Genomic DNA, 9143 nt, shown 5'->3' on the forward strand with positions numbered 1-9143 from the left:
GACAGAACTCGCGCCGTCACCCGCCTCCCTAAAGCCCCGCGGCCGTCCCTGGCCCGCCCCCGGCCCGCCCCTCTCGGCCAGCCCGCCCGCCCAGGGCCGGGCAAGGGCAGCGCAGGAGGCGGCAGCACCGGCCCTCTGATGCGTGAATTTGATTGGGGCTATAGGCATTTTATTTAGTTAGATTTTTCTACAGCGAGCATCTACTTGTAAAGGGGAACTGAGGGTGCTCCTTAACGAACACATCCTCCTGGAAGCACAGGGCTAGGGAGATGGGGCTTCGCCTTGGGGGATGATGCTTTGGGGATGGAAAGCAACCAAAAGAGGCTACATCCAAACGAAAACCTCCTCGTGTGGGAAAAACGGCTCCTGCAGAGGTGGACAGGAGAGCAGGTTCGTTATGCTGATAGCTGTGCTGCCACAGTTGTGTCGTATGGCAGGCATGCGTGCAGGAAAGCCATAGGAAGCCCAATCATACCAGCTTGGGAAGTAAAGGAGAAAAGGAACACTGGGGAAATATCCCAGTTTCCATCCAAAGGAAATGAACGATGAACAGTAAAGCAGACAAAATTTTAAAAGCTGAGAGGGATGAAGTCTGTGCTTCTGCAGGAAGAGGGATTTTCTAAGGGACTGGCCCCAAGTACCCAACCAGGCACTAGGCACACACCAAGAGAAACAAAAGTTGGTGGAAAAAGGAGGGTTTGTCTGCCTGGGCCTGGTGGTCAGCACTTGGTATGACACAATCTATACCAAGAAGGCAGTGTTAGCAGAAAGCATCTGAACTAAAGGAGAGATGGTGACCTTGCTGAAGCATCCTGGAGGAAAGGAAGAACATTTTCCTCCAGAAAAAAAGGCCTTCAGTGTAATGACCGCATGCAGCTTTCACAGGATTTTTCTAAAAAAGGGACATTTGATTTCTGTCTCCGAGAGGTCAGAAATGTACCTAAGAGCCAAGTGCATAGGATCCCAGGAAAGACCTGAATTAGACTCCAAGGCCTTCAGAACTATTTCCAGGAGGGTCATGTGGGCTAGGGCGTAGGATACTGGCTCCTATTTCTAGCTCAGGCACTGCGTCATCCGGGACAAGTCTTCTCTGCTCTCAATGCCTCACCTCTCCTCCCACTCTTTACCTCATCTAGTTAGATAATTTCTCTGAGGCAGAGACAGGATGATCCCTGATGGAGCCTCTCGGCACAACCACCACAGAAACAATCATCCAGCTAGATCTGAGATTGCCAACAAGCACTTAAGTGTTTTCTTCCCCCTAAAGGTTTAGTTGTGTCATACCCAAAAGAACCAGCTAGTACTGAAGGCAGTAGCCTGCCAGTGCTATAGGCACACGAATGCAAGAGTCCCTACTCTAAAGAGCTGTACTGCAAGTGGTTTTCAAACAGAGGTGCATGGGCCCAAGTCAATTAAGAATGCCCAAGGTCTGGAACAGAGAGGAGTCAAAACATCGTTACTTTCCAAATTAGATGATATTCACGGCACACGCACCTATGGGTAGCTTATTTTAAATTTGTATTTTGACCATTGCTTTATGAGCAGGAAGTGATAAAGGCCATTTAGTACATGAGCAAGTGCTCATGAATTTTCATCTTGCATGCAAATAGCAGAAGGCAAAGGGGGTGGTTGCTTTGTTTGTTTGTTTTTACCTAGCATTAAGAAGCAGAAGTTTCCATCCAAAGGACAGATGTAGACCAGGTAGCAACAGTGCAAACTGCCTAGCTCCTGAGGAAAACAGTATGACGTTCACAGTAACCTAGCACACCTATTTCACCTCCATTATATTTCAGTATCTTCACTGAGATAGTAGCATCTAAAATTGCCAGCTGAAGCAAGAACTGCAACAAAGATAACCCTGTGTGAGGCAAAGTTTTTTGTGTTTGCTGACAAAAGCTTGAAAACTGAAAATAAAGATTTCTTTTTTTTTTTACTTAGTCCACGTGCTTGTTAATCTCTGTTTTAGTAAAATGCAAAAACGTCTTGACTTAGCACAGTGTATGTCAGATTTGGTGGCATATGGCAGATTCCTGACTCACAGAGGGCTGAAATCCATCACTGTCCCTGAAGCATCAGAAGAAAATTCTGGAGACCTCTATTTGTAATGTTTCTCACATGGAATTAAAGCATTGCTTTTCTGCTGCAATAGCCTGGCTATTGTATCTACTACCACTGTCTGCAGGCTCCATAAACAAATAGTAGGAACGAGTGGTCTTCACCAACATTTGTGTTTTGGACCAGGGGAAGATGACTGGTTTTACTATCATTATACACCAGTGGGGAAGCAAGACAGAGGCAAGACTCACATGTAAACAGAAACTCTTATTTTACTGCATCCAGGTTTCCCTTCCATGCTTGCATGAATAATTCACAAAGCTATTAAATTGGAAAAAATCAATTCTGCTCTTGAATTGCTTGAAGAACCACCTTCTCTGGCTGGGCCAGCAGGGAGGAAACCTGCCTGCTAATCTGGCAGCCTCCTCCTACTGATAGAGCTGCTGGCAAAGTCCTATCACAAATGTGCCGAAGTTCATCCTTTGCACGTATCTTGAACTCCCATCAATGCAAAGCTGGCTGTTAACTGCAAAAACTGTTGACTTATTTTAAAAAAACAAACAGCTTGCTCTCTAGGCCAAGTGGCCTTTGTCTTCTAAAAAGATATAGCTGTTCTGAACCTCTGATCACTTATCTACTGATAAATTGTTTCTAATTAATTGCATCATCGCATTTTATTTGTTTGTTCTGTACCCTGTGAGAATATACAATGTATCTGCCTCATATTTACCAGTGAACCTGTTTTCTTAAGAAAGTAAGATTTTTTTTTCTTTCAAGCACTAGGACCATACTTTCAGCATGGGTAAACCAGCACAATTCCACTGGAGACTTGGAAAATTTTAATTTTTTTTAAATTTTAACAATTTTCCATGCTTTCATCTTTGAAGGCCTATTTTATGTACACAGGCTGCATATATAGTTATACTTTATAGGGGAGTATTTTCAAGAGAAAAGTGCAAACCATGAGAAAGAAACATCCCAATAGGATGTATCAGAGTTGATAAAGTTGGAAGAAAACATTTTCATAGAACCTTATTTTTCTTTTCTTTTTTTTTCCCCACAAAGTACAGCGTATACAAAAATACTTCTGTTGAAATTGAATGCTTGAAGCTTAGCTAAACCAGATGTTCCAAATGGATAAAAAAGTTTTTCATTTGTTCTTTAATTTTGTGAGAAATTATAAAGATTTTAAAATTTTGTTCTGTAAACACCAGTAATAATGTATTTAAAATGTCCATCCTAAGAATACATTTACGTTTATTACATAGCTGTGTACATTAAAGCAATGTAATGCATGATTTTGGCAGGACTGAATCAAAGCCTGAGAAAAAGCATGTATCAAATTCTCATCAATCTCACCACACTGCTTTTCTGAACAATTTATTTTCCCATTCCTTTGGCTACGCTTATTTTATCTCACTTAATTATCAGAGCCTATCACGTTTTGGGTCTGTGGAGCATAGCTGCAAACTTGGTTTCCAGGATGAGGAAAGTCTTGTTGATCTGACTCAGGAAGAGAGCCTGGATGGTGTCACTCCGCTCAGCAGTCACGCTCTCCCTTGGCTAAGTCGCTGCATGCATTATTGGCTTCTGGTAGGCCAGATCTAATAAAAAGCAGCTTTTTGTTTGTCTCCTGTCACTGGAGACAGGCAGCTTCAGAATACCAATCAGTTTCATCTCGTGTAAATATCTGTATTCTACTGAAAATAAATAGGGTCAGGATAGTTATCCTAGTAGTCCCTTTTATCTCTTGCCGTTCAGGAATGGCAGGCATCCAGCAAACCACTCGGGGGGAATCTGTGCTCTCCTGACTGTCTTCTGGCTGCAGGCAGGTCGTGCTTTCCCTCCACCACTGTATTTCCTGTAACTCGCTGTAAAAATTGGTGTGCTTTATACACGGAGCCAGATATTTTCAGCTTCACTTTGTATCTGGGAGCCTAAGTGAAATTTTGTCTTCTGCTGTCACAGACCTCCAATTCTTGTCACACTGAAAATAAATACATATAGTCTAGCTTCTATGTACCCTTTAAGCCTGACAGTGTGTAGTGATGGAGCTGAAGCCTTGTGGGTCATCTCCAGTATGAATAAGGGTGCAGAAGCCCTGTGTGCTTCATAAACACAACACCCAAGCATGCCCCACCTCGAAAAATTTAACTTCCATAATTTAGAAATTTAGATTTCTAGGAGTTCAGCAATCCAGCTACAATTAAAACTCTGTTAAAATCCCTGAGCCTAGTTTTTCCTTACAACTGGGAAAACGTGAACAAGCAAAACCAGGGGATTCAAGCAACAACAGCTAATGGGAAACAGAGTGTGGAGGAGACAACTGCAGGGCACAGGAACTGCACACGTGTCCCACACGAGTGTCTCAGATGTGCCTGTGCTGAGGGGACTTGGTGAGAACCTGAGTCTTTAATGCTGGAGGGGAAAGCGCTGAGAAATCTTTACTCATTAACGTTGAAGGGACTTTTTGAGTATCTGAGTAGTTTTATGCATCAAGCAAAAGAGGCGATGTAGACACCATCTTCAGAGCAAAAATGCTACAGACAACCCATCAAACATGTGAGAATCTGCAGCATCAACACAAGGAGCATGCCATGAGGATGGCACCTCCTTTTACTGTACACCATGACCTGAGGCCTGGCAGCCCGGTTTTCTACTGCACTTGGAGAGGAAAAATATATATATATATATTTATTGACTGATTGATTACTCCAGAACTTCATGATCTCTTCAATGACTTAAGCTTCTGATATAGCAAAATTACCACTTAAAATGGTATTGTACTTTTCTGTTCATGTCAGTATTTTAAGGCAGGAAAAAACATGCTGCTGTTCAATAAATTAACTTACCTTTTCATCTGGTTCGCCCCCTCCTTTACGTGATACTAAGTCTTGCACTTCCCAAAAGAGTACTAATAAGGTTCTAGTCCTCATGGCAGCGTTAGACACGCATACAGTACTGCCACCTGCTGGTCCCACTGCAAGAACAACCCGTCCCCGTTTGCCACGCGGAGTAGGCTGTCGGGTGCAACTACGTGCTTGATGCATCCACCAAAATCCCCTGTCACACCTAAGGGTAAAGGGTAAGGGTTACATGCAAAGGGTAAAGGTGCGACATGCAAAAAATAATTTCAAATCCCAAGTGTGTAAGACAGCATCTGGATAGAAATAATCTCAGCTCAAATTAACATAAACCTACTTTTTATATAGATATCTCTTCTTACAATCTCTTGTAGGTGTATTTTATAAAATGAAATTAATAAAACACAAAGAGAAATTGAGTGGTTAAAGTTTAACATACTGTTTATTTTATTGAATATGTGTCCATACTCACATCTTATGTAAAGTTATAAATGATATGAGTAAAGGAGGCTGCCTGTAGCCATATACAATCAGCACTTTTAAAAAAATATGTAATTGATAAACAGTATTTAATATATAAACTAATGAATGCTTATGATATAGTTACAAAATATGCTGTTCAATAGATGCCTGTATAAACTTAAAAGGTAGTATTTAAAAGCTATCCCATATAAAAAGAAATATACCTTTCTAAATTATCTAATAACATATTTCTTAAAAGCCTGATATACATAGTATTTTCCCCACTATTATTCTATTTAATATGTACCATGTAGACATTAAAAGTGTTTTACCACGTGTCTTTCTTATAGTCAGACACAAATACCAAGGGATATCAACTGATGTCAATAATCCACAACTGCACACAAAACATGACTACTGATTAGTAATGCAATTATCATATTAAAAGAGTTCAACAAGGCTCAACATACTGTAAAATTAGAAATCAGTCAATACCATGGCCATTATATAGAACATCATTGATTGGATGTACTAAATGCTAGCCTTGATTACAATTGATCATGATGAACCCTGCTCACAAAGGAGTCTGGTACACTAATTGAGGAGCCATCGTTAAATAGAATAATAAATCAAGGAGGAGGAGGGGAGAGGAGAAATGGCTACAAAGCTAAGGTCCGTCATATCCGTACAAAAACAACAACAACAAAGCCAAGAAGAGCCAGGAAGGCCTCTGTCTCTACCATATGTCCACTGACTTCTAAGCCTACTTTTCCAAAACCAGATGAACCTATGAGCCCCTCACAGGTCATCTCCATAACTCTGCCACAGCTGGAAATATCCTCAAAAGAGTCTGAGCAACAGGCATTTCACCTCGGTACAAACATTTCTGAAAGCAAGTCCTGCAGCGAGGCCAGAAAACCCAGAGGTCCCATGCATAATAAGCCTGTGGCCTGTCTCCATTGACCTACTCAAAACCAGGCCTCAGTCTGCACACATAACTAAAATATGTTCTTGCGGCTGAAAACAGACACCAGGTGGAGAGCTGCCCAGGTGGCTTTCCTCGCTTTCATTCAGGGCAGGCTGCACAACAGTTTGAGTAAAACCTTGGGTTGTCAAGTTTGGCACTTACTGCTTGCTGTTCTACTACTATCCCTTGTTATCCTGAAAACATGTGTTCTTCTGAAAGTGTCCCTAGTCCCAGGTCAGGGGCAAACAGTGCCAAAGTGCTGAAGAAATTCATCACACAAATACAAGTGTCATATTGCCTTCAAGAACATCCCAGGCTTGCCACCTGCCTCTGCTGAATTTTAACACACAAATAAAACCTCAGGTGTTAGACCCATACCTGATTTTGAAGCAACTAAAGGACAGAAGTATTGCTTATCTTGGTTTGTTACAGGGAAGAGAAGGCCTGGGGGAGCCACATACAACGTAGGCTACTGAAAATAGAACAAGTGCAAGCTTTGCTTGTAGCACAACACGACCTATAATCAAAGATCCAGAGTTATTTTAAGTTTTCACTGCTTTCTAATGTTGGAAAAATAACAGGCTTATTCAGCAGAATTTAGGGCAACTCTGCATTAAATTAAATGCTGAGAAAGCTATGCAAGGGTGAATATGCTAACACTAACTAGAGGCCACGAGATGTCAACCTTTGCACGTCTTACAATATATGGATGTGCAAGTACTGAAACAAACCTTAAAGCAACAGCCAGTCAAGAAAAAGAGAGGTGTCTCCCAACAGCGTAGAGCAGGTCAGCAGAAATTGGAGAGAGAACAGCATTTCAGACATTGCACAGATGAGACAAAGCTATAGGAAACAACATTCGGAGGAAAGAGGAGTAAGGACTTTGTAGCTACAGCAGTCAGTCTTAACTTGCAGGTACAGTACAGTGAAAGATTATTAGACATTTTAGCAAACTCCAGTTCTCAGAGTACAAGAAGCCACCAAGTTGCTTATCACTACATCTTCTAATAGTCCATAACATTTTTATTGTTATAATGAATTCATGTTTCTCATGTCCACTCTATGCTCCTAATACATAGTAGGCACTTGGGCATCCTTTTATATACAGACACACACATACAGAAGAAAGTATATATATTTATATATTCTATATTACTGTATATATAAATATATTCTATACATATACATACACACACATATATATAGTCCATCCCCCCTGCAGTGAGCAGGGATGTTGTTACTAGATCAGGTAATATATAATAATACGTATATATATATAGACACCTCAAAACTTTTGGTCCCATCTCATATTTGAGTCACATAAGTTCTTGGAGGCCCAGGAAATTTAGAGAAGCTGTCAAAAAAACTGGCTCAAATACATTAAGGTGATGATGGTCATTTATACACTCATCTTACACTGCTTTAGTGCTGCATAGTTACAATCTATTCCAGGTTACTTTACTCTGTTAGCAGAACAGCACAATATACTTTAAACATGAATTGTGGTCACGTCCAAACCACCTCTTCTTAATTCAGAGGTGAAAGCCCAGAAATATGAGCCAGATGCTCAAGCTATTTCAGTCTGCACATTTAATTTAAAGGGGTCAAAGCATAAATCATCTTTACAAGTTCTACTCCCAACTAAGGAAAACTTAGGTTAGTAATGCAAACATCTAAAAAGATGCTTTCCAGAAGCCTGGTTCCTGCAAGACCAGCAGAATATAAGCAGAGAAAAGAGGAAGACTAACACAAATGCGATTTCTTTCACTGTGAGAAACAAGCTGCAGTTCACCAGCTTCCCACTCGTGTTATCATGAGAACACGTTATTTTTACTGTTACCATGCCCTACAGCTGGAGGAGAAAGATACATTTATCTGTGGTGTCCTTTTGGAAAACAACCAACTCCTCCACAACCTTGGCGCTCTACAGGCAGTATGCAATTTCAGTTAAATGCAATTACCAAAGTCACTGCTGATAAATGCAAATGAAATACAGATAATGCACAGAGTATCTAAAGAAGGGAAATGGGGAGATTGAAGGGTAGGTAGAGAAAACAGCACTAAAAAACAACAGAAACATTTTTTCAGCGTGGTGAGACAGTCTCTATTTCAAGTCAGGCTGGCATTGTCACTAGCAGCTAACAAAACACACCTTACTCTTGTCATCAACAAGTTCTCGGGTTCAGCATTTGCTTTAAATTTCCCTATTCTATGTTTAAGTACCTACTTCATACTCTTCAGCTTCTTTTGTCAAGACAGCCAAAAGATGGCAGAGAAAACCGACAACCCCACCACTCCTCCCACAGCTTAGCAGGTGACATGCAACACTTATACCTTCAGAGGTCTGAGCTATACTTTTACAAGACTTGGAGTCGTAACCATAATGAGGATCATGCATACCAAGGGCCCTTCTCCTCTTGATGAGCTGGGGAAGTGTTGCAGGACAGGAAAAAAGGCACATCATCTCCCAGTGTCTTACAAGAGCAGAGCCCAAATGAGAAAATTCCTGTTCCAACAGTTCTTTATCTTCCCTCATCTCTTCCTGTCCCTGCCTCCTCCTTTTGCCTGTTCCATCTCCCCTTCTACCTCTGAGCAGGAAGGGACACAGGAGTGTGGGAACTTGCTCCCAGCACTTGCCTTCACCCCTTGCATACAACTGCAATCTCTGTTAGTGATTCTCAGACATCAGTTACATAGAAGGAAAAACTGCCAATTTTAAACTCTGGCACACTGAAGAGCTGTCAGGACAGTCTGACACATTTCTTTGGATTTTTACACCAATAAACTAAATCAAC

The sequence above is a fragment of the Mesitornis unicolor genome, unplaced genomic scaffold (genome assembly GCF_000695765.1).
Source record: "Mesitornis unicolor isolate BGI_N332 unplaced genomic scaffold, ASM69576v1 scaffold27415, whole genome shotgun sequence".
Lineage (NCBI taxonomy): Eukaryota > Metazoa > Chordata > Aves > Mesitornithiformes > Mesitornithidae > Mesitornis > Mesitornis unicolor.